Consider the following 25,449-nt stretch of genomic DNA (forward strand, 5'->3'; position numbering starts at 1 on the left):
CCCAAAGTGTTTCAATGAATCTGCTGCTCCATTGTGAATACTTTTGAACTTGGCTTCACACCAGATAGCCAATATCCTGCAAAAGGCATGACCAAAGGATTATGCTGGAGATAATGCCATACCATTTAGCTTTTGCATGTCTGCAACCTAAGTGGCCTTACTCTTAAATCACAATATGGGTTTTGCGCTGATAAAAGTAATCCGAAACACTTAACAGAACTAGAAAATCTGAGAGAGAATTTGGGAGAAATTAAATCCAAATTACATGTACCTTGTGAAATAGCATTCACGGCTGATGCCAAATACGTACTGCAGAAAGATTGCACCTATAGTTTCAGTGCGCCTCACTACTTGGAAGCATATTTTAAAATTGAATATTCTCAATAACAACTTGCCGTTGAAGCTCGCAGACTGTCATGACTGCAAGTTATAAATATTCTAAAATATAAACATTATAGGAATGAAAATTGCAGTGTGATATCTCATTTGTATTGCTTTTTAAAAAGTTAATTCTTTCATGGGATATGGGAGTCACTGGCAAGGCCAGCATTTGTTGCCCATTTCTCTGGAGCTTGTTCGATCATTTCAGGACAGTTCAGAGTCAACCATGTTTCTGTGGCTTTGGAGTGACAATGTTGGCAAATTTCCTTCCCTGAAGGACATTAATAAACCAGAGGGGTTTTATGACAGTTGATAGTTTTGTGGTCACCATTACTGATGCCGAGCTGTCAATTTTACACTTTACTAAATAAATTTAATTACAACAACTGCTGCAGTGGAGTTGAACCCATGTCCCCAGAGCATTAGGTCTCTAAGTTCAGTGACGTTACCACAATGCCACCGTGTCCCAGAATAATACAGCGCAGAATAGGCCCTTCGGCCCATCAAACCTGCACCAACGCATGAAAAACACCTGACAGACTTCCGGTTGTGACCATGGAGTGAGTGGTCACACACACGGCAGCTTCTGCTTAAAGGCACAGAAAAGAGCTCTTTTTACCCAATACTGGATGGAATTTGGATGAAAAGGCACAGGTGAATGTTGGAGGATTAGTATCCCCCAGAAGTGGTACGTCTGCTGGCTATCCGACCCGGCAGAAAACAGTGAGAGAGTTGGCTGAAAAGTTGGAGGGAGCCTTTACTGCAGCAGCCACTGTAAGCATGCAAGCGGGGGAAGGGCTGATGCAAGCGGGGGAAGGGCTGATGCAAGCGGGGGAAGGGCTGATGCAAGCTGGAAGGCCCCAGATGGAGGAGCTGATGGCGTTTATTAGAGGCAAATTCTGCCGGCAGAGCAAGGAAATGCATGAGGATCGTTCAGAAGCCATTGAAGGAGCTGTGGCACCCTTGAAGAGTTCTCTGGAACGGGCGAAGAGGTGTTTGGAGATTGGGGAGATCGAAGGAGTGATCTTGGACCAGAGTGATCATGTGGTGGCGAAGGTGGGGCTCCTAGGGGACCTGTGTAAAACATTGAGGGCAAAGGTGGAGGAGCAGGAGAATGCCTCGAGAAGGCAGAACCTGTGAATAGTGGGCCTGCCTGAAGGAGTGGAAGGTGCGAGTACCACGAGGTACGTCTCGAAGATGCTGGCGGGCTGGTGGTAGAAGGGGTGCTAATTAAGGTGCCTGAAGTGGATCGAGCGCATAGGTCCATGAGGCAGAAGCCTAGAGCTTGTGGAGAAGGAGAAGATTCTGCGATGGGCCAGGGAGAAGCGTACCTGCGTCTGAGAGAGGAATAGCGTCCGGATTTATCAGGACAACGGAGCGGAGTTGGCAAAGCGGCAGGCAGGCTTCAACTAGGCCAAGGCAATGTGTACCGGCGGCAGATCAGGTTTGGGGTGCTCGACCCGGTGAAATTATGGGTGATGTTCCGAGGCTGCGAGTATTATTTCGAGACCCCAGAAGCGGCCAAAGACTTCATTAAGGAGCATAAACTAGGGGAGAACTGAACGGCCAATGCTTGGGAACTGGGGTGCTGGCACTTTGTAATGGTAGGCAGCATGTTTGTAGTGGGTACGGATTGGGGGATTTTCGCCTTTTCATTGGGGGGGGGGGGGGGGGAGAGTTGCTGTTAAATTTTGAGATTGTAAGGTGTTGTCGGGGGGGGTGGGGGGGGGGGGGGGAGTTTATATTCCCATCGCCCTCTCCTGTTTTATGGGACTGTTTGTGATTAACATTGGTTTGTTTGCTTTCGGAGAAGGCTGCTTAGAGTTCAGAAAAAGTCCTTGTTTGGGTGGGAAGGGCAAGGTCCGCAGGGAGCATTCCTCCTTGATCTGAGGAGTGGGGAGGAGAGGGAAGGGCAGGTCATTGGGAGGTGCTTTGGGCAGGGGCAGCCGTGCTGGCAGGTTATGTTGGTGAACGGAAGCGAGGTGGTGGGGGAGAAGGCCAAGAGGGGTGGCCAGGAAGAATGGGGGGTAAGTGGGGGTAGGAAGGGGGAGAGGGCCGGTTGTTGCAACGTGGCAGGGGGTGAGAGATTATGTGGTCAGGTGCAGAGGAATGGGCCTTCTGGGATGGGCTCGGAATAGGGTGGAATAAAGGGGACGGGAGTAGGGAAGATGACGGACTGTAGAGGGGTTTGGAGGTGCAAGCCTCCGGTAAGGCTGGTAACGTGGAACGTCTGGGGACTGAATGGGCCGGTTAAAAGGTTACGGGTGTTTGCGCACCACTGGAGCTTGTAAGCGGGGGTGGTCTTTCTGCAGGAGCCACTCCTCCATGTGAAGGAACAGGTTAGGTTAAGGAAGGGGAGGGTCGGGCAGGTCTTTCACGTGGGGTTTGAGTTGAAAGCGAGGGGAGTGGTGATTTTAATGAGTGCGAAAGAGGTGATGGATCCAGATGGGAGATGTGTGATGGCGGATTGGAAGGGGCACCAGTGGTGTTGGTAAATGTGATGCCCCAAATTGGGATGATGTGGGTTTTATGAGGGGGTTGCTGGCAGCAATCCTGGATTTGGCCATGCACCAGTTGATCATGAGAGGAGATTTTAACCGTGTCCTGGAGCCAAGGGTGGATAGGTCAAGCCCCAGGTCGATGTGTAGGGTACGAATGGCGAGGGGGGGGGGGGTGGTGTATGGAGAGGATGGGTATGGTGGGCCCATGACATTTTCAGAACTCAGGAGGAAGGGAGTATTCCTTCTTTTCACATGTCCACAAGGTGTATTCGAGTATTGATTACTTTGTAGTGAGTCAGGAGATTTTGTGGTTTGCTGTTAAATGGAGGTGTTTGTGATAAGGCTCGGGCGGCGAATAAGGAGTATGCGGAGTTGAGTCAAAATGGGGAGGTGTCGGCGGCCATTTTTTGAGAAGCACTGAAGGCAGTGGTCCGGGGAAATTATTTTGTTTAAGGCTGATGCAGATAGAGAAAGGAGGGAGGAGCATGAATAATAATAATAATGATAATAATAATAATAATCGCTTCTAGTCACAAGTAGGTTTCAATGAAGTTACTGTGAAAAGCCCCTAGTCACCACATTCTGGCGCCTGTTTGGGAGGCTGGCACAGGAATTGAACCCGCTCTGCTGGCATTGTTCTGCATTACAAGCCAGCTGTTTAGCTCACTGTGCTAAACCCGCCCCTGCTGTGCAAAACCAGCCCTTACCCTCCCCACCCAAATAAGAACATGACTGTCTAGTGAGCAAGATAGTGGAGGTGGACAGAGAATATTCAAGAGTGTCCACAGTGGAGGGGTTGGCGAGGAGGAAAAGGTTGCAGGGGCAGTTTGACAGGCTGACAACGGGGAGGGCGTTCGGGCAGCTGCGCAGGGCAAGAGAGGTGCAATATGGGAATGGGGAGAAGTCGAGCCGCATGCTGGCGCACCAGCTGCGGAAGCAGGCCGCGTACAGGGAAATATTGAAGATACGGACTGGGGCTTGGGATGTGGTGTCGGAGCCAGAGAAGATAAACGAGGCGTTTAGGGAGTACTATCAGGGACTTTACAAAGTGGACCCGGGGGGAGAGGAGGGGGACATGGGACGGTTTCTGGACGAGCTGGAATTTCCCCAGGTGGAGGAAGCAAAGAGGCAGGCGTTGGAGGACCCTCTGGAGCTGAGCGCGGTGCTGGATAGTATCAGGGGTATGAAGTCGGGGAAGGCTCCTGGGCCGGATAGGTACCTGGTGGAATTTTATAAGGAATATGTGACGGACCTGGCACCACATCTGTTGGGAGAGTTTAATGAAGTACTGGAGAAGGGGGAGCTGCCGGAGAGATGACGCAGGCAGTAATCACACTAATCACCAAAAAAGGGGAGGACCAGGTGGAATGTGGGTCGTATAGACTCGTATCACTATTGAACATGGATGTGAAAGTATTGGCTAAATTGTTGGCGGAGAGGATGGAGGACTGTGTCCCGGGGTTGGTTGCCGAAGATCAAACAGACTTTGTGAAGGCCAAGCATGTTGTCAGCATTGAGAAGGAAGCCCCGTCCACGCAGGGCCATGCAGAGCAAGACAAACTGATGGAAAAGCGTGGTGGAGGAGTCGGGGAGAAGGGCTGCCAGCCATATCTGCCCATGTGTTCATGGAGCAATCACCCTTGCTAAACAGAGCTGATAAGTGGCAGTGAACATTCATGCCAGACAATGCTAATCTCCGTGAAGAGGGAATTAACCATTTCCCTTCGACATTCATTGGCATTACCATTGTAGCAACCCCCATCATGAAATTCTGTAAGTCAACATTGACCAGAAACTTCACTGGATCAGGGAAGGCGATGGTGCAGTAGTATTGTCGCTGGACTGGTAATTCAGAAACCCAGAGACTCAGATCGTGGAATTTGAAGTCGATAAAAGAAATCTGGAATTAAAAATCTCATGATGACTGTGAAATCATTGTTGATTGTCGTAAAAATCCGTCTGGCTCACGAATGTGTTTAGTGAGGGAAATCTGCGTCTCACAACGATGTGGTTGACTCTAACTGCCCTCTGAAATAGCCCAGGAAGCCCTGTGGCAAACTTGTGTTTCTGATTAATAGATTTCCAGATTAGAGACGTTATAGTATCGTTGGGAGATTACTAAAGTTATTGATGGGACTTCCGGTTGTGGCAATGCCCGTGTAGGTCACATGTTCGGCAGCTCCCGCCGAAATCGGACATTTGGGCCCGTTAACGGACCTTTAGCGGCGATTCCCGGTGGGCAATAAACGCTGGTGAGGCTCCCCCCAGCGCTGTATAGAATGGACAAGGAGAGGGGCAGTAAAGAAGGCTGGACCGGTGAAATGAGGGGAACGGGTGCAAAATGACAAAATGGCGGCCGGCGCGGACCAGGAGGCGTGAGCCCAGTGGTCGCAGGAGCACCTGAGAAGCTGCTTCACAGAGCCCAAGATGGAGGTGCTGGCCCCTGTGAAGGCTTCCAGGGAAAGGATGGTGGAGACTCAGAAGATGCAGGAGAAGGCGATCAAAGAGGTGGAGATAAAAGTCTCTGAAAATGAGGATGAGATCTTGGGCCTGGCGGTCAGGTGGTGGCGCACGGGGCCCTGCACAAAAGATGGCAGGAGAAACTGGAAGACCTTGAAAATAGGTTGAGGAGGCAGAACCTGCGAATCTTGGGCCTCCCCGAAGGTGCGGAGGGGTTGGATGCGACCGCATTTGTGACCAGGATGCTGGGGTCGCTGATGGGTGCGGGGCCTTCCCACAATCCCTGGAACTGGACAGGGCACAGAGTCCTGGCAAGGAAGCCTAGGGCGAATGAACCGCCGAGGGCTATGGTGATAAGATTCCACCGCTGCACAGACAAGGAACGTGTCCTGTGGTGGGCAAAGAAGGAGCGAAGCAGTCAACGGGAGAACTGTGAGATTCAAATTTACCAGGACTGGGGAGCAGATCTGGCTAAGAGGCGTGCGGGATTCAACCCGGCCCTCCACAACAAAGGGGTGAAGTTCGGGCTGCTACATCCGGCGAGGCTGTGGGTCACGTACCAAGGCCGGAACCACTACTTTGATGCGCCGGACGAGGCGTGGACATTCATTTAGAATGAGAAGTTGGACTTGAACTAATGGGCAGCTGCACGTTGTTGGAACGCCCGGGTGAAGAGGTGTAACCGGGTGCTGTCCTAATGTAAGACTGGAAGCAGAGTGTAAGTTGTATGGGGGCTGGGGAGGCAGCTGAAGGGGGCTATGTTATGTTGGTTTGCCCCGTTCTTTGTTTTTGCCCTCGGGGTCCTTTGCCAGCTCTCTGCTTTTGCGGAGCCACGCCGCAGAAGGGGGAGATGGGCCCGTCAGTTAGGGCAGCTCGCCAGGTTGGGGGTGGGAGGGGGTCGTTCGTTGTTCGGGGCAACGCCTGGAGTTTGTACGTTGTTTTCTTTTTTTTCTCTCTTGTTACACGGGAAGAATGGGGTGGCTCTCTCTCTCTTACCCGGTGGGGGAGGGAAGGTTGGGGGCCCGAAGAAGGAGACAACAGTAGGATTGGAGGTAGAGGCGGGAGCGGCCGGGGACAGCTGACTTATGGAAGCGCAACGGGGGGGGAGAGTTAGTGTTAAACAGGGGCTTGACATGGGGGACGGGATGCTGCTTTGCTGGCTGAAGGGGAGCCAACTTCCGGGAACAGACGGAGAGTCGGGACAGAGAGCCTCCGGCGGGAGGGCTTGAGTGAGCGTGGGGCGCGGGCAGGTGTCTGGGATAAAAAAGGAGATGGCTAGTCGGCAGGGGGGTGGGGTGGATCAACCCTCCGACCAGGCCGATCACGTGGAATGTAAGGGGCCTAAACGGGCCGGTCAAAAGGGCCCACGTGTTCTCACACCGAAAGGGATTAAAGGCAGACATAGCCATGCTACAGGAAACGCACTTAAAACTCGCTGACCAAACTAGACTGAGGAAGGGATGGGTGGGCCAGGTGTTCCATTCGGGGTTGGACGCAAAGACCAGGGGGTCGCAATCCTGGTAAGCAAACAGGTAGCATTTGAGGCGGGAAGTGTTGTGGCGGACAAAGGGGGCAGGTACATTATGGTGAGTGGTAAGCTGCAGGGGGCCCGGGTGGTGCTAGTGAACGTTTATGCCCCGAATTGGGATGACACGGAATTCATGAAGCGCATGTGGAGTAAAATACCGGACTTGGAGTCAAACAATTTGATAATGGCGGGGTGGGGTGGGGTGGGGGGAACACATCAACACAGTCCTGGACCCGGCTCTGGACCGGTCTACGTCCATGTTGGGGAGGAGGCTGGCAGCGGCCAAGGTCCGGAGGAGTTTCATGGACCAGATTGGAGGGGGGGAGGAGTGGATCCGTGGAGATTCGCTCGGCCAAGGGCAAAGGAGTTCTCTTTCTTCTCCCACGTGCATGAAGTGTACTCTCGGGTTGATTTTTTCGTGTTGAGCAGGACGCTACTCCCAGGGATGGAGGGGGTACAGTACTCGGCCATTGCGGTCTCGGACCATGCTCCGCTCTAGAACATTACAGCGCAGTACAGGCCCTTCGGCCTTCGATGTTGCGCCGACCTGTGAAATCACTCTATAAAGCCCATCTACACTATTCCCTTATCATCCATATGTCTACCCAATGACCATTTGAATACCCTTAGTGTTGGCGAGTCCACTACTGTTGCAGGTAGGGCATTCCACGCCCTTGCTACTCTCTGAGTAAAGAACCTACCTCTGACATCTGTCCTATATCTCCCCTCAATTTAAAGTTATGTCCCCTCATGCTAGACATCACCATCTGAGGAAAAAGGCTCTCACTATAGTCCACCCTAAGGTCCACCCTATCTGATCATCTTGTATGCCTCAATTAAGTCACCTCTTAACCTTCTCTCTAACGAAAACAGCCTCAAATTCCTCAGCCTTCCCTCACAAGATCTTCCCTCCATACCAGGCAACATTCTTGTAAATCTCCTCTGCACCCTTTCCAATGCTTCCACATCCTTCCTATAATGCGGCGACCAGAATTGTACGCAATATTCCAAATGCGGCCGCACCAGTATTTTGTACAGCTGCAACATGACCTCATGGCTCCGAAACTCAATTCCTCTACCAATAAAAGCTATCACACCGTACGCCTTCTTAACAACCCTCTCAAACTGGGTGGCAACTTTCAGGGATCTATGTACATGGACACCGAGATCTCTCTGCTCATCCACACTACCAAGAATTCCGGTTCCGGCTTGGGTCACTGTCTGTGCGGAGTCTGCACATCCTCCCCGTGTGTGCGTGGGTTTCCTCCGGGTGCTCCGGTTCCCTCCCACAGTCCAAAGATGTGCAGGTTAGGTGGATTGGCCATGATAAATTGCCCTTGGTGTCCAAAATTGCCCTTAGTGTTGGGTGGGGTTACTGGGTTATGGGGATAGGGTGGAGGTGTTGACCTTGGGTGGGGTGCTCTTTCCAGGAGCCGGTGCAGACTCAATGCGCCGAATGGCCCCCTTCTGCACTGTAAATTCTATGATAATTCGAATTCTATGAATCTTACCATTAGCCCAGTACTCTGTCTTCCTGTTATTCCTTCCAAAATGAATTACCTCACACTTTTCTGCATTAAACTCCATTTGCCACCTCTCAGCCCAGCGCTGCAGCTTTTCTATGTCCCTCTGTAACTTGGAACATCCTTCCGCACTGTCCACAACTCCACCGACTTTAGTGTCATCTGCAAATTTACTCACCCATCCTTCTACGCCCTCCTCCAGGTCATTTATAAAAATGACAAACAGCAGTGGCCCCAAAACAGATACTTGTGGTACACCACTATTAACTGGACTCCAGTCTGAACATTTCCCATCAACCACCACCCTTTGTCTTCTTCCAGCTCGCCAATTTCTGATCCAAACTGCTAAATCACCCTGAATCCCATGCCTCCGTATTTTCTGGGCACAAAGAAGAAGTCTATCAACTTCCGGTGGCGGCCATGGAGGAGTAGGTCGCGCATTTGGCAGCTCCCGTCTGGAACGGACTCTCGGACCTTTTTTCAGGAGTTTTCACGGACCTTTTGGGGCAGATTGGTGAAGCGAACACTGCCAAAAGGATTCCCTCTCTGTTGTATGGATAACTGGACCAGGAGTGGCCGGGTGAAGCGTTTAAGTCACAACAGACAGAAGTGGGTGCAGAGGCACGAAATGGCGGCCGGTATAGACCAGGGTGCATGGGCGCAGTGGTCACAGGAGCAACAGGAGTTCCTTAGGGGCTGCTTTGCTGATCTTAAAAAGGACATGCTGGCCCCGATGAAGGCATCAATAGGCCAAATGATCGCAACTCAGGCGACACAAGGGAAAGCGATTAAGGAGATGGAGAAAAAGCTATCCAACCATGAGGACGAGATGGTCATATTGGCCCTTAAGGTGGAGGCGCAGGATGACCTCCACAAGAAGTGGCAGAAGAGGCTGGAAGACCTAGAATACAGGTCCAGGAGACAGAACTTGAGAATTGTGGGCCTCCCCGAAGGTGTGGAGGGGTTGGATGCGGAGCATTTCTGTCCAAGATGCTGGAGAGGCTGATAGGGATGGGGGTATTCCCTCAACCCCTGGAGCTGGACGGGGCGCACAGAGCCGTCGCAAGGAAGCCCAAGGTGAATGAACCGCCGAGGGCCATGGTAGTGAGATTTCATCGCTTCTCGGACAAGGAACTTGTCTTGCGGAATGAAGAACGGAGCAGCAGGTGGATGAACAGCGTGATACGCATCTACCAGGACCTGGGTGCGGAGCTGGCCAAGAGGCGTGCTGGATTCAACCAGGTGAAGGCGACCTTCTTCAGCAAGGGGGTGAAATTTGGGATGCTACACCCGGCGAGGCCATGGGTCACGTACAAGGAACGGCATCACTATTTTGAGGCGCCGGACGAGGCGAGGTCATTCGTCAAACAAGAAAAGCTGGACTCGAATTAAAGGACAGTTAAGCTTTGGAGGAAAGTGGCGGTGGGCCTGGGTAACACGGTACCCTTTCTAATATAAGATAGTATACAATGTTGGGTGCGTGGAAGGGCTGTGGTGGTATCTGGAGGGAGCAGTGTTTGCAGCAAAGTTGAGATACGGAGGGGGGAGGGGGCCCTGTACCTAGGACGATTTTTCAGGAAGTTGGAGCCTTGGTTCAACAAGTGTCTCCTCACGGGGCAATGTTAGTGTCTTCTGTGTATTATTTGTTTCGTATTACTATTTACTCACTGGGGCTGGAGCGACAGTTTAATTGGTTTATTCATGTGGGGAGAGGGGTCCGGAGAATGAGGCGACAGTCTGATCAGCGCCAGGGGCGGGAGCTGCCGGGGTCAGCATGGGTCAGCTGACTCTCAGGAGCGGAGTGGGGGGTGAGCAAGTGCTCAGCTGGTGCTTGGCGGGGGCTTTTGGGTCATGGGGCTGTTGGGAGGGGGGGGAGGCTGCTTTGCTGACAGAGGAGGTATCAATTTTGGGGTACAAATTGAGGGTCCGGGGCGGTGGCTCGCTATGGGGGAGCTCGAGGAAGCAAAGGGCGTGGGCTCGAGGTTGGCCAAAAAAAGGCAATGGCTATTTGGCCGCCGGGGGGGGGAGCCGCCGGGGGGGGGGGGAGGGGGGGGAGCCCCCCCCTCCAGGCTGATCACGTGGAATGAGAGGGGTTTGGATGGGCCGGTCAAAACAGCACGCGTGTTCGCGCATCTAAAGGGGTTAAAGGCAGATGTAGCAATGCTTCAGGAGACACATTTAAAGCTCGCAGATCAAACGAGGTTGAGAAAGGGATGGGTAGGCCAGGTGTTCCATTCAGGGCTGGATTCGAAGACCAGGGGGGTGGCAATTCTGATCAGTAAGGGTGTGGTATTCGAGGCTGGGAGAACTGTGACAGATAAGGGGGGGGCAGGTATATAATGGTGAGCGAAAAGTGGGAGGGGCTCTGGGTTGTGTTTGTGAATGCCTGCGCTCCGAATTGGGATGATGTGGAATTTATGAGACGCATGCGAGGCAAAATCCCAGACTTAGAGTCACACAACCTGATCATGGGCAGAGACTTTAACAGTCATTGACCCAAAGCTGGACCGGTCGAAGTCCAGGACAGGGAAGCGACCGGCAGTGGCTAAGGAACTGAAGGGTTTTATGGAGCAGATTTTATGGGGTGGTGGTGGTGGGGGTGGATCCCTGGAGGTTCGCGCTGCCGAGAGTGAAGGAGTTCTCTTTTTTCTCCCACGTTCATAAGGTTTATTCCCGCATAGACTTCTTTGTCTTGAGCAGGGCGTTAATCCCAAAGGTGGCAGGGACAGAATACTCAGCAATCGCAGTCTCGGACCGTGCCATGCACTGGGTGGACCTGCGGCTGAGTGAGGAGAGAGGGCGGCGCCCACTCTGGAGTCTAGATGTGGGGCTGCTGGCGGACGAAGAGGTTTGAGGGGGGATTAGCAGGAACATTCAGGATTACCTGGAAACAAACTATACCAGTGAGGTAGCAGCGGCAACAGTATGGGAGGCTCTGAAGGCAGTTGTCAGAGGGGAGCTCATCTCAATTCGATCCCATAGGGAAAAGAGAGAGAGCGGATAGGGAGAGGCTGGTGGAGGAGACACTCCGAGTGGACAGGAGATATGCCGAGGCCTCCCGAGGCGGGGCTACTGAGGGAGCGGCGGAGTCTACAGGCGGAGTTTGAACTGCTGACCACAGGGTAAGCTGTAGGAAGGCAAGGGGGCAGTCTATGAGTACGGGGAGAAAGCGAGTAGAATGCTGGCACACCAGCTGCAAAAGAGGGAGGCGGCCAGGGAAATCGGGGGAGTGAAGAATAAGGATGGTAACATGGTCTTGGATGCAGGGGGGTTGAACGGAGTCTTTAAGGAGTTCTATTGTAAACTATACGAGTCGGTGCCCCCCACCGGAGCGGAAGGGATGAGGCAATTTTTGGACCAGTTGAGGTTTCCAAAGGTGGAAGAGGACCTGGTGATGGGGTTGGGGGCCCCGATTGAAGTGGAGGAGATTGTCAAGGGTATAGAGGGCATGCAGTCAGGTAAAGCCCTGGGGCCAGACGGTTACCAGGTAGCATTCAAAAGAAAGTTTCAGAAATATTGTGCCCACTCCTGATGAGGACCTTCAATGAGACTAGAGAGAAAGGAACCCTCCCCCCAACAATGTCACAGGCCTTGATCTCACTCATTCTTAAACAAGGGAAGGACCCGGACCATTGCAGGTCATACAGGCCAATTTCGCTTTTATACGTGGATGCCAAATTGCTAGCTAAGATTCTGGCCACAAGAACTGAGGATTGCGTCCCACGGGTGATAGAGGAAGACGAGACTGGGTTTGTTAAAGGCAGACAACTCAATACCAATGTCTGGAGACTTTTGAATATTATTATGATGCCCTCAGAGGGAGGGGAGGCGGAGGTGGTAACAGCGATGGACGCAGAGAAAGCCTTTGACTGGGTGGAATGAGAGTACCTGTGGGAAACGCTGGGGAGGTTCAGGTTTGGTGAGGGCTTTATTGGCTGGGTGAAATTGCTGTACCAGGCGCCTGTAGCAAGTGTATGTACAAACCGGCTTGAGGTTGGGGTACTTCGAGCTTAACCGGAGTACGAGGCAGGGGTGTCCCCTCTTCCCGTTACTATTTTTGCCCGAGCTATAGAACCGCTAGCTCTGGCGCGGAGAGCCTTGAGGAACTGGCGGGGACTGGTTCAGGGAGGGTGGAACATCAGGTCTCGCTATACGTGGATCATTTGCTCCTGTACATTTTGGACCCTGTGGAGGGGGTGGGAGAGGCTCTGCGGATCCTGAGGAATTTTGGTAGTTTTTCAGGGTACAAATTGAACATGAAAAAGAGCGAGTTGTTTGTGATCCAGGCCAAGGGGCAGGAGGAGAGACTGAAAGAGCTGCCGCTCAGGATGGTAGAGAAAAGTTTTCATTACCTGGATATACAGGTGGCCAGGAAATGGGATGTACTGCACAGGCTGAACCTGACCCGGTTGGTGGAGCAAATGGAAGGAGACTTTAAAAGGTGGGACATGCTCCCGCTGTGACTGGCAGGGAGGGTGCAGACCGTGAAAATGACTGTCCTCCCCAGATTTCTGTTTGTCTTTCAGTGCCTCCCCATCTTCATCCTCAAGGCCTTTTTTAAGCGGGTGAGTTGGATCATTACGGTCTTTGTGTTGGCGAATAAGACCCCGCGAGTAAGGAGATCGTTGTTGGAGCGCAGTCGGGTGGGGGGTTGGCGCTGCCGAACTTTCGCAACTACTACTACGCGGCCAATATAGCAATGATTAGGAAGTGGCCGATGAGGAGGGGGGGAGGAGGGGGTGGGGAGGGGGGGGGGGGGCGTGGGAGCATCTGGAGGCAGCGCCATGTAACGGTACAGGTCTGAGAGCTTTGATAAAGGCACCTTTGCCGTTCTCGCCGACCCGTTACTCCACAAGTCCGGACGTGGTGGTGACACTGCGGATGTGGGGACAATGGAGGAGGTACAAGAAGGTGGAGGGAGCGTCGGTCTGGACCCCGATATGCAACAACCACAGGTTTGTCCCGGGTAGGATGGATGGTGGGTTCCAGAGCTGGCACAGGGCAGGCATCAGAAGGATGGGAGACCTGTTCATAGACAGAAGCTTTCCCAGTTTGAAGGCGCTAGAGGACAAATTTAATCTGTCGCCAGGAAACGCCTTTAAATATCTGCAAGTACCAGCCTTCCTGAAAAAACAGGTAGTGGCCTTTCCGACGCTGCCGCCACTGAGGATACAGGACAGGGTGGTCTCCGGCACCTGGGTGGGGGAGGGGAAAGTGTCGGATATCTACCAGGAACTACAGGAGGCAGAGGAAATCCCGGTGGAGGAGCTCAAGGCAAGTAGGAGGAGGAGCTAGGTGAGGAGTTGGAAGCGGGTCTGTGGGCAGAGGTTTTGGGCAGGGTTAATTCCTCATGTGCCAGGCTCAGTCTAATTCAATTTAAGGTGGTCCACGTGGCACACATAACGGCAGCGAGAATGAGCAAGTTTTTTAGGGTAGAAGACAGTTGTATGAGGTGCAAGGGCAGCCCTGCAAACCATGTCCACATGTTTAGGGCATGCCCGGAGCTTAGAGAGTTCTGGCAAAGGTTCGCGAGGGCAATGTCCAAGGTGCTTAACACACGGGTGGTGCCGAGTCCAGAGATAGCGATATTTGGAGTGTCAGAAGACCCGGGAGTTCAGGGGTCGGAAGAGGCCGACGTCTTGGCCTTTGCCTCCCTAGTAGCCCGGAGACGGATTTTATTAATGCCGAGCTACTCGAAGCCCCCCCCCCCCCCGAGTGTAGAGACTTGGGTTAACGACATGGCTGGGTTTCTCAGCCTCGAGAAAATAAAGTTTGCCTTAAGAGGGTCTACGCTAGGGTTCTCTCGGAGGTGGCAGCCTCGGGGGAAATTAAAATGTCAGCAGCAGCAGCAATCCGTACGGGGGGGGGGGCGGAGGGTGAATGCTTCATTGGGATGGTGTGGGAAGACTCGGTCGCGTGGGGTAATGTCTATTTAATTGTTATTGTATATTCTCTTTTTGCACGATGTTAATGTTCACTCTCGTTTGTTTTATTATCATTGTTACTACTGTTTTATTATGCAAAATTGTGCAAAACCTTAATAAAAATACTAACTAAAAAAAAAAATGCCCCTTCAGTGGAAAAAATTAATTGGGTACTCTAAATTTAAACAAAAAGATATGCAGGTTCCGTGGGGTTACGGGAATAGAGCGAGGGAGTTGGCCTGGTTGGGGTGCTCTTTTGGAGGGTCGGTATATACTCGATGGGCCGAATAGCCTCCTTCTGCACTGCAGGGGTTCTATAAGATACATGGGAATGCCAAGTTCACTCAAAGTCACTAACCATCCTGACTTGCAGATATATCATTGTTCCTTCACTGTTGCAGCGTCCAAAAAGGTTGGTTGGGGCGACGGAGTTACTGAGTGGAGGCGTGGACTTAAACGGGGCGCTCTTTCCAAGGGCTGGTGCAGACTGGATGGCCTTCTCCTGCACTGTAAATTCTATGATTCAGTGTATGTGGTTTGGTGGAGATCTTGGAGGGAATGATGTTTCCATGCGCCTGCTATGTTCTCCTGGGTGGTGGAGGTCATGGGTTCCGGAGGTGCTGCAAAAATTGCCTGTGTGTTAGGTAGCGCAGACTGCAGCCATGATATGCCAGTGTTGGAGGAGGTGACTGATAGAGAATGCACTGCCACAGCTCAAGAAGATGACCCACGCCACCACCTCTTCAGTGAAATCCCAGATTGGGCAATAATTACTGGTGTTGCCAGCAATGCCCACATTCAGAGAATTGATTTAAAAGAAACTTCAGACCTGTTTCCTCAGCCATGGAACACATACAGATTTAAAGCTGGAGTATAACAATCAGCAATAATAGAAAGCTGGAGAAGGTAACACGTGCAGAGAGACCTCAAGAAGAAATAGGGATTTTTTTTTTTTTTTTTAAACTGGTAATTTGAAAGTCAATGCAAAGAAGGCCGAAATTTACAATTCTTGGATTGCACAAATAAGTGATTGATGAGGTCATGCCATCCAACCGTGAATGTGCTATTCCTGGTCTAGCCATTCAAGAAACAAACTTCACTTCCAGTATCCCAGCTTGTTAGTATCTATTTTTAATTATGTATCTGAACAATTACGACCTGTTTTTAGTCCTCCCACAGCTAGCTCCTCTTCCATACTTAAAAAAACCATTTTTCTAATGCAAGACTACTTGACCATTAGGGGCAGCACAGTGGTTAGCACTGCTGCCTCACAGGGCAGCACGGTGGCACAGTGGGTTAGCCCTGTTGCCTCAAGGCGCCGAGGTCCATGGTTCGATCCCGGCTCTGGGTCACTGCCTGTGTGGAGTTTGTATATTCTCCCCTCGTCTGCGTGGGTTTCCTCCGGATGCTCCGGTTTCCTCCCACAATCCAAAGATGTATGGGGTAGATGGATTGGCCATGATAAATTGCCTCTTAATGTCCAGGGATGTGAAGGTTAGATTATGGGATTGCAGGAATAGGGTGGGATATGGAACGATGCAGGCTTGATGGGCCGAATGGTCTCCTGCACTGTAGGGAATCTCTATGAACAAATCTTTTCTGTTTTGTTTATAAATGTACCCGGTCCAGATCACAACAAAGGTTCTGTGCTGTTGTTTCGACTCGGTTTTCTATGGGAAAAGTAAATTTAGGAGATAGGTACATACATTGTTCATTCTTATGTCACTGTCTTTTTTTAAAATTACTTTATCAGAGTTACAAAGCCAGAGCTCAGAGTGTGGACAGGGGGCAAACGCCTAATCCAGCTCCTTGCCTGCTCCAAAACAACAGTTCAAATTGAATCCAAATCATGGTCCCCACAAGAGAGACGTACCAGATCCAGGCATTACACCTGACCTCACGCTTATCTTAGAAGGAGCACTCCAGCTTTAGAATAATGGGTTATACTTTGAAGTATCTGTGCAATTCGGATACTTCAACCAGCTCTTTAATTAAAGTTTATCCAGGTGGCTTTATTTATGAGGAGAACAAACTAGAACACCGATATAATGCAACACACTTTATTAAATATAGGTAAGCCATAAATTACCCACTATACTTACAAGAAACACCCAGGATTCGACTATCCTTCCCGTAAAGGTCATTTGGTAAGCTGCAGATCTGATCCTGGAGTCCCTCTGGTTCCACTTTGTAAAGGTGATTCTCGCTGGCTGTTCCTTGCTTGCTTCCTTCCTTCTTTCATGTCTGGTCACGGTCATCTCAGACAAGCTTCGAGTCTTTGCTTCCAGTCCTTTCTTTTCCTGTTTGGAAAATGCATATCTTTTTATCTCCCTGTTGCTACCCTGCTGCTTTGGCAACCTGCCCTTGGATTTCGGCCAATGGAGTCTCAGGAGGCAGGGTCTCAGTGCCCAACGTTCTGGTTGATGACCTGTTGACAGGGTACCTGAGCCTGCCTTGGGAGGAGTGACGATTGCTTGATGGGAACTGTGGACAATAGGCCAATGCATCTTAAGTGGGAACAACGATCGCTTGATGGATATCGTGAACTGTGGACAATAGGCCAGTGAATCCCAAGTAGCAAGGATAATTACTTGATGGGTTATTCAAGAGCTGCTTCAGACAGACTTGAGTTTTGTACATTCGGATTCTGCCTTCTGTAGACTGTGGTTTTTAAACTGAATGTTGGAGGATTAGTATCCCCCAGAAGTGGTACGTCTGCTGGCTATCCGACCCGGCAGAAAACAGTGAGAGAGTTGGCTGAAAAGTTGGAGGGAGCCTTTACTGCAGCAGCCACTGTAAGCATGCAAGCGGGGGAAGGGCTGATGCAAGCTGGAAGGCCCCAGATGGAGGAGCTGATGGCGTTTATTAGAGGCAAATTCTGCCGGCAGAGCAAGGAAATGCACGAGGATCGTTCAGAAGCCATTGAAGGAGCTGTGGCACCCTTGAAGAGTTCTCTGGAACGGGCGAAGAGGTGTTTGGAGATTGGGGAGATCGAAGGAGTGATCTTGGACCAGAGTGATCATGTGGTGGCGAAGGTGGGGCTCCTAGGGGACCTGTGTAAAACATTGAGGGCAAAGGTGGAGGAGCAGGAGAATGCCTCGAGAAGGCAGAACCTGTGAATAGTGGGCCTGCCTGAAGGAGTGGAAGGTGCGAGTGCCACGCGAGGTACGTCTCGAAGATGCTGGCGGGCTGGTGGTAGAAGGGGTGCTAATTAAGGTCCCTGAAGTGGATCGAGCGCATAGGTCCATGAGGCAGAAGCCTAGAACTTGTGGAGAAGGAGAAGATTCTGCGATGGGCCAGGGAGAAGCGTACCTGCGTCTGAGAGAGGAATAGCGTCCGGATTTATCAGGACAACGGAGCGGAGTTGGCAAAGCGGCAGGCAGGCTTCAACTAGGCCAAGGCAATGTGTACCGGCGGCAGATCAGGTTTGGGGTGCTCGACCCGGTGAAATTATGGGTGATGTTCCGAGGCTGCGAGTATTATTTCGAGACCCCAGAAGCGGCCAAAGACTTCATTAAGGAGCATAAACTAGGGGAGAACTGAACGGCCAATGCTTGGGAACTGGGGTGCTGGCACTTTGTAATGGTAGGCAGCATGTTTGTAGTGGGTACGGATTGGGGGATTTTCGCCTTTTCATTGGGGGGGGGGGGGGGAGGGGGGAGTTGCTGTTAAATTTTGAGATTGTAAGGTGTTGTCGGGGGGGGGGGGGGGGGGAAGAGTTTATATTCCCATCGCCCTCTCCTGTTTTATGGGACTGTTTGTGATTAACATTGGTTTGTTTGCTTTCGGAGAAGGCTGCTAAGAGTTCAGAAAAAGTCCTTGTTTGGGTGGGAAGGGCAAGGTCCGCAGGGAGCATTCCTCCTTGGTCTGAGGAGTGGGGAGGAGAGGGAAGGGCAGGTCATTGGGAGGTGCCTTTGGGCAGGGGCAGCCGTGCTAGCAGGTTATGTTGGTGAACGGAAGCGAGGTGGTGGGGGAGAAGGCCAAGAGGGGTGGCCAGGAAGAATGGGGGGTAAGTGGGGGTAGGAAGGGGGAGAGGGGCGGTTGTTGCAACGTGGCAGGGGGTGAGAGATTATGTGGTCAAGTGCAGAGGAATGGGCCTTCTGGGATGGGCTAGGAATAGGGTGGAATAAAGGGGACGGGAGTAGGGAAGATGACGGACTGTAGAGGGGTTTGGAGGTGCAAGCCTCCGGTAAGGCTGGTAACGTGGAACGTCTGGGGACTGAATGGGCCGGTTAAAAGGTTACGGGTGTTTGCGCACCACTGGAGCTTGTAAGCGGGGGTGGTCTTTCTGCAGGAGCCACTCCTCCATGTGAAGGAACAGGTTAGGTTAAGGAAGGGGAGGGTCGGGCAGGTATTTCACGTGGGGTTTGAGTTGAAAGCGAGGGGAGTGGTGATTTTAATGAGTGCGAAAGAGGTGATGGATCCAGATGGGAGATGTGTGATGGCGGATTGGAAGGGGCACCAGTGGTGTTGGTAAATGTGATGCCCCAAATTGGGATGATGTGGGTTTTATGAGGGGGTTGCTGGCAGCAATCCTGGATTTGGCCATGCACCAGTTGATCATGAGAGGAGATTTTAACCGTGTCCTGGAGCCAAGGGTGGATAGGTCAAGCCCCAGGTCGATGTGTAGGGTACGAATGGCGAGGGGGGTGGGGGGGTGTATGGAGAGGATGGGTATGGTGGGCCCATGACATTTTCAGAACTCAGGAGGAAGGGAGTATTCCTTCTTTTCACATGTCCACAAGGTGTATTCGAGGATTGATTACTTTGTAGTGAGTCAGGAGATTTTGTGGTTTGCTGTTAAATGGAGGTGTTTGTGATAAGGTTCAGGCAACGATTAAGGAGTATGCGGAGTTGAGTCAAAATGGGGAGGTGTCGGCGGCCATTTTTTGAGAAGCACTGAAGGCAGTGGTCCGGGGAAATTATTTTGTTTAAGGCTGATGCAGATAGAGAAAGGAGGGAGGAGCATGAATAATAACAATAATAATAATAATAATAATAATAATAATCGCTTCTAGTCACAAGTAGGTTTCAATGAAGTTACTGTGAAAAGCCCCTAGTCACCACATTCTGGCGCCTGTTTGGGAGGCTGGCACAGGAATTGAACCCGCTCTGCTGGCATTGTTCTGCATTACAAGCCAGCTGTTTAGCTCACTGTGCTAAACCCGCCCCTGCTGTGCAAAACCAGCCCTTACCCTCCCCACCCAAACAAGAACATGACTGTCTAGTGAGCAAGATAGTGGAGGTGGACAGAGAATATTCAAGAGTGTCCACAGTGGAGGGGTTGGCGAGGAGGAAAAGGTTGCAGGGGCAGTTTGACAGGCTGACAGCGGGGAGGGCGTTCGGGCAGCTGCGCAGGGCAAGAGAGGTGCAATATGGGAATGGGGAGAAGTCGAGCCGCATGCTGGCGCACCAGCTGCGGAAGCAGGCCGCGTACAGGGAAATATTGAAGATACGGACTGGGGCTTGGGATGTGGTGTCGGAGCCAGAGAAGATAAACGAGGCGTTTAGGGAGTACTATCAGGGACTTTACAAAGTGGACCCGGGGGGAGAGGAGGGGGACATGGGACGGTTTCTGGACGAGCTGGAATTTCCCCAGGTGGAGGAAGCAAAGAGGCAGGCGTTGGAGGAGCCTCTGGAGCTGAGCGCGGTGCTGGATAGTATCAGGGGTATGAAGTCGGGGAAGGCTCCTGGGCCGGATAGGTACCTGGTGGAATTTTATAACGAATATGTGACGGACCTGGCACCACATCTGTTGGGAGAGTTTAATGAAGTACTGGAGAAGGGGGAGCTGCCGGAGAGATGACGCAGGCAGTAATCACACTAATCACCAAAAAAGGGGAGGACCAGGTGGAATGTGGGTCGTATAGACTCGTATCACTATTGAACATGGATGTGAAAGTATTGGCTAAATTGTTGGCGGAGAGGATGGAGGACTGTGTCCCGGGGTTGGTTGCCTAAGATCAAACAGACTTTGTGAAGGCCAAGCATGTTGTCAGCATTGAGAAGGAAGCCCCGTCCACGCAGGGCCATGCAGAGCAAGACAAACTGATGGAAAAGCGTGGTGGAGGAGTCGGGGAGAAGGGCTGCCTGCCATATCTGCCCATGTGTTCATGGAGCAATCACCCTTGCTAAACAGAGCTGATAAGTGGCAGTGAACATTCATGCCAGACAATGCTAATCTCCGTGAAGAGTGAATTAACCATTTCCCTTCGACATTCATTGGCATTACCATTGGAGAAACCCCCATCATGAAATTCTGTAAGTCAACATTGACCAGAAACTTCACTGGATCAGGGAAGGCGATGGTGCAGTAGTATTGTCGCTGGACTGGTAATTCAGAAACCCAGAGACTCAGATCGTGGAATTTGAAGTCGATAAAAGAAATCTGGAATTAAAAATCTCATGATGACTGTGAAATCATTGTTGATTGTCGTAAAAATCCGTCTGGCTCACGAATGTGTTTAGTGAGGGAAATCTGCGTCTCACAACGATGTGGTTGACTCTAACTGCCCTCTGAAATAGCCCAGGAAGCCCTGTGGCAAACTTGTGTTTCTGATTAATAGATTTCCAGATTAGAGACGTTATAGTATCGTTGGGAGATTACTAAAGTTATTGATGGGACTTCCGGTTGTGGCAATGCCCGTGTAGGTCACATGTTCGGCAGCTCCCGCCGAAATCGGACATTTGGGCCCGTTAACGGACCTTTAGCGGCGATTCCCGGTGGGCAATAAACGCTGGTGAGGCTCCCCCCAGCGCTGTATAGAATGGACAAGGAGAGGGGCAGTAAAGAAGGCTGGACCGGTGAAATGAGGGGAACGGGTGCAAAATGACAAAATGGCGGCCGGCGCGGACCAGGAGGCGTGAGCCCAGTGGTCGCAGGAGCACCTGAGAAGCTGCTTCACAGAGCCCAAGACGGAGGTGCTGGCCCCTATGAAGGCTTCCAGGGAAAGGATGGTGGAGACTCAGAAGATGCAGGAGAAGGCGATCAAAGAGGTGGAGAAAAAAGTCTCTGAAAATGAGGATGAGATCTTGGGCCTGGCGGTCAGGTGGTGGCGCACGGGGCCCTGCACAAAAGATGGCAGGAGAAACTGGAAGACCTTGAAAATAGGTTGAGGAGGCAGAACCTGCGAATCTTGGGCCTCCCCGAAGGTGCGGAGGGGTCGGATGCGACCGCATTTGTGACCAGGATGCTGGGGTCGCTGATGGGTGCGGGGGCCTTCCCGCGACCCCTGGAACTGGACGGAGCACAGAGTCCTGGCAAGGAAGCCTCGGGCGAATGAACCGCCGAGGGCTATGGTGATAAGATTCCACCGCTGCACAGACAAGGAACGTGTCCTGCGGTGGGCAAAGAAGGAGCGAAGCAGTCAACGGGAGAACTGTGAGATTCAAATTTACCAGGACTGGGGAGCAGATCTGGCTAAGAGGCGTGCGGGATTCAACCCGGCCCTCCACAACAAAGGGGTGAAGTTCGGGCTGCTACATCCGGCGAGGCTGTGGGTCACGTACCAAGGCCGGAACCACTACTTTGATGCGCCGGACGAGGCGTGGACATTCATTTAGAATGAGAAGTTGGACTTGAACTAATGGGCAGCTGCACGTTGTTGGAACGCCCGGGTGAAGAGGTGTAACCGGGTGCTGTCCTAATGTAAGACTGGAAGCAGAGTGTAAGTTGTATGGGGGCTGGGGAGGCAGCTGAAGGGGGCTATGTTATGTTGGTTTGCCCCGTTCTTTGTTTTTGCCCTCGGGGTCCTTTGCCAGCTCTCTGCTTTTGCGGAGCCACGCCGCAGAAGGGGGAGATGGGCCCGTCAGTTAGGGCAGCTCGCCAGGTTGGGGGTGGGAGGGGGTCGTTCGTTGTTCGGGGCAACGCCTGGAGTTTGTACGTTGTTTTCTTTTTTTTCTCTCTTGTTACACGGGAAGAATGGGGTGGCTCTCTCTCTCTTACCCGGTGGGGGAGGGAAGGTTGGGGGCCCGAAGAAGGAGACAACAGTAGGATTGGAGGTAGAGGCGGGAGCGGCCGGGGACAGCTGACTTATGGAAGCGCAACGGGGGGGGAGAGTTAGTGTTAAACAGGGGCTTGACATGGGGGACGGGATGCTGCTTTGCTGGCTGAAGGGGAGCCAACTTCCGGGAACAGACGGAGAGTCGGGACAGAGAGCCTCCGGCGGGAGGGCTTGAGTGAGCGTGGGGCGCGGGCAGGTGTCTGGGATAAAAAAGGAGATGGCTAGTCGGCAGGGGGGTGGGGTGGATCAACCCTCCGACCAGGCCGATCACGTGGAATGTAAGGGGCCTAAACGGGCCGGTCAAAAGGGCCCACGTGTTCTCACACCGAAAGGGATTAAAGGCAGACATAGCCATGCTACAGGAAACGCACTTAAAACTCGCTGACCAAACTAGACTGAGGAAGGGATGGGTGGGCCAGGTGTTCCATTCGGGGTTGGACGCAAAGACCAGGGGGTCGCAATCCTGGTAAGCAAACAGGTAGCATTTGAGGCGGGAAGTGTTGTGGCGGACAAAGGGGGCAGGTACATTATGGTGAGTGGTAAGCTGCAGGGGGCCCGGGTGGTGCTAGTGAACGTTTATGCCCCGAATTGGGATGACACGGAATTCATGAAGCGCATGTGGAGTAAAATACCGGACTTGGAGTCAAACAATTTGATAATGGCGGGGTGGGGTGGGGTGGGGGGAACACATCAACACAGTCCTGGACCCGGCTCTGGACCGGTCTACGTCCATGTCGGGGAGGAGGCTGGCAGCGGCCAAGGTCCGGAGGAGTTTCATGGACCAGATTGGAGGGGGGGGGGGGGGGGGGGGAGAGAGAGAGGAGTAGATCCGTGGAGATTCGCTCGGCCAAGGGCAAAGGAGTTCTCTTTCTTCTCCCACGTGCATGACGTGTACTCTCGGGTTGATTTTTTCGTGTTGAGCAGGACGCTACTCCCAGGGATGGAGGGGGTACAGTACTCGGCCATTGCGGTCTCGGACCATGCTCCGCACTAGAACATTACAGCGCAGTACAGGCCCTTCGGCCCTCGATGTTGCACCGACCTGTGAAATCACTCTATAAAGCCCATCTACACTATTCCCTTATCATCCATATGTCTATCCAATGACCATTTGAATACCCTTAGTGTTGGTGAGTCCACTACTGTTGCAGGTAGGGCATTCCACGCCCTTGCTACTCTCTGAGTAAAGAACCTACCTCTGACATCTGTCCTATATCTCCCCTCAATTTAAAGTTATGTCCCCTCATGCTAGACATCACCATCTGAGGAAAAAGGCTCTCACTATAGTCCACCCTCAGGTCCACCCTATCTGATCATCTTGTATGCCTCAATTAAGTCACCTCTTAACCTTCTCTCTAACGAAAACAGCCTCAAATTCCTCAGCCTTCCCTCACAAGATCTTCCCTCCATACCAGGCAACATTCTGGTAAATCTCCTCTGCACCCTTTCCAATGCTTCCACATCCTTCCTATAATGCGGCGACCAGAATTACACGCAATATTCCAAATGCGGCCGCACCAGTGTTTTGTACAGCTGCAACATGACCTCATGGCTCCGAAACTCAATTCCTCTACCAATAAAAGCTATCGCACCGTACGCCTTCTTAACAACCCTCTCAAACTGGGTGGCAACTTTCAGGGATCTATGTACATGGACACCGAGATCTCTCTGCTCATCCACACTACCAAGAATTCCGGTTCCGGCTTGGGTCACTGTCTGTGCGGAGTCTGCACATCCTCCCCGTGTGTGCGTGGGTTTCCTCCGGGTGCTCCGGTTCCCTCCCACAGTCCAAAGATGTGCAGGTTAGGTGGATTGGCCATGATAAATTGCCCTTGGTGTCCAAAATTGCCCTTAGTGTTGGGTGGGGTTACTGGGTTATGGGGATAGGGTGGAGGTGTTGACCTTGGGTGGGGTGCTCTTTCCAGGAGCCGGTGCAGACTCAATGGGCCGAATGGCTCCCTTCTGCACTGTAAATTCTATGATAATTCTAATTCTATGAATCTTACCATTAGCCCAGTACTCTGTCTTCCTGTTATTCCTTCCAAAATGAATTACCTCACACTTTTCTGCATTAAACTCCATTTGCCACCTCTCAGCCCAGCGCTGCAGCTTTTCTATGTCCCTCTGTAACTTGGAACATCCTTCCGCACTGTCCACAACTCCACCGACTTTAGTGTCATCTGCAAATTTACTCACCCATCCTTCTACGCCCTCCTCCAGGTCATTTATAAAAATGACAAACAGCAGTGGCCCCAAAACAGATACTTGTGGTACACCACTATTAACTAGACTCCAGTCTGAACATTTCCCATCAACCACCACCCTTTGTCTTCTTCCAGCTCGCCAATTTCTGATCCAAACTGCTAAATCACCCTGAATCCCATGCCTCCGTATTTTCTGGGCACAAAGAAGAAGTTTATCGACTTCCGGTGGCGGCCATGGAGGAGTAGGTCGCGCATTTGGCAGCTCCCGTCTGGAACGGACTCTCGGACCTTTTTTCAGGAGTTTTCACGGACCTTTTGGGGCAGATTGGTGAAGCGAACACTGCCAAAAGGATTCCCTCTCTGTTGTATGGATAACTGGTCCAGGAGTGGCCGGGTGAAGCGTTTAAGTCACAACAGACAGAAGTGGGTGCAGAGGCACGACATGGCGGCCGGTATTGACCAGGGTGCATGGGCGCAGTGGTCACAGGAGCAACAGGAGTTCCTTAGGGGCTGCTTTGCTGATCTTAAAAGGACATGCTGGCCCCGATGAAGGCATCAATAGGCCAAATGATCGCAACTCAGGCGACACAAGGGAAAGCGATTAAGGAGATGGGGAAAAAGCTATCCGACCATGAGGACGAGATGGTCATATTGGCCCTTAAGGTGGAGGCGCAGGATGACCTCCACAAGAAGTGGCAGAAGAGGCTGGAAGACCGAGAAAGCAGGTCCAGGAGACAGAACTTGAGAATTGTGGGCCTCCCCGAAGGTGTGGAGGGGTTGGATGCGGAGCATTTGTGTCCAAGATGCTGGAGAGGCTGATAGGGATGGGGGTATTCCCTCGACCCCTGGAGCTGGACGGGGCGCACAGAGCCGTCGCAAGGAAGCCCAAGGTGAATGAACCGCCGAGGGCCATGGTAGTGAGATT

General features: G+C 52.0%; 1 protein-coding gene and 1 long non-coding RNA gene across 2 annotated transcripts in view; one reads left to right on the forward strand and one right to left on the reverse strand.

Moving 5' to 3' along the window:
* LOC140424756 (nuclease EXOG, mitochondrial-like) overlaps positions 1-25,449 on the forward strand; it is a 387,484-nt gene that overhangs the window by 253,625 nt on the left and 108,410 nt on the right. The gene's annotated exons all lie outside the window — the stretch shown is intronic.
* The window catches only part of LOC140425697 (uncharacterized), a 33,626-nt gene that overhangs the window by 722 nt on the left and 7,455 nt on the right, over positions 1-25,449 (reverse strand). The window contains exon 2 of the long non-coding RNA XR_011947927.1: positions 16,420-16,617. This is a non-coding gene — a long non-coding RNA (uncharacterized lncRNA). The remainder of the gene's footprint in view (positions 1-16,419; positions 16,618-25,449) is intronic.

This window comes from Scyliorhinus torazame, chromosome 6 (genome assembly GCF_047496885.1).
Source record: "Scyliorhinus torazame isolate Kashiwa2021f chromosome 6, sScyTor2.1, whole genome shotgun sequence".
Classification (NCBI taxonomy): domain Eukaryota; kingdom Metazoa; phylum Chordata; class Chondrichthyes; order Carcharhiniformes; family Scyliorhinidae; genus Scyliorhinus; species Scyliorhinus torazame.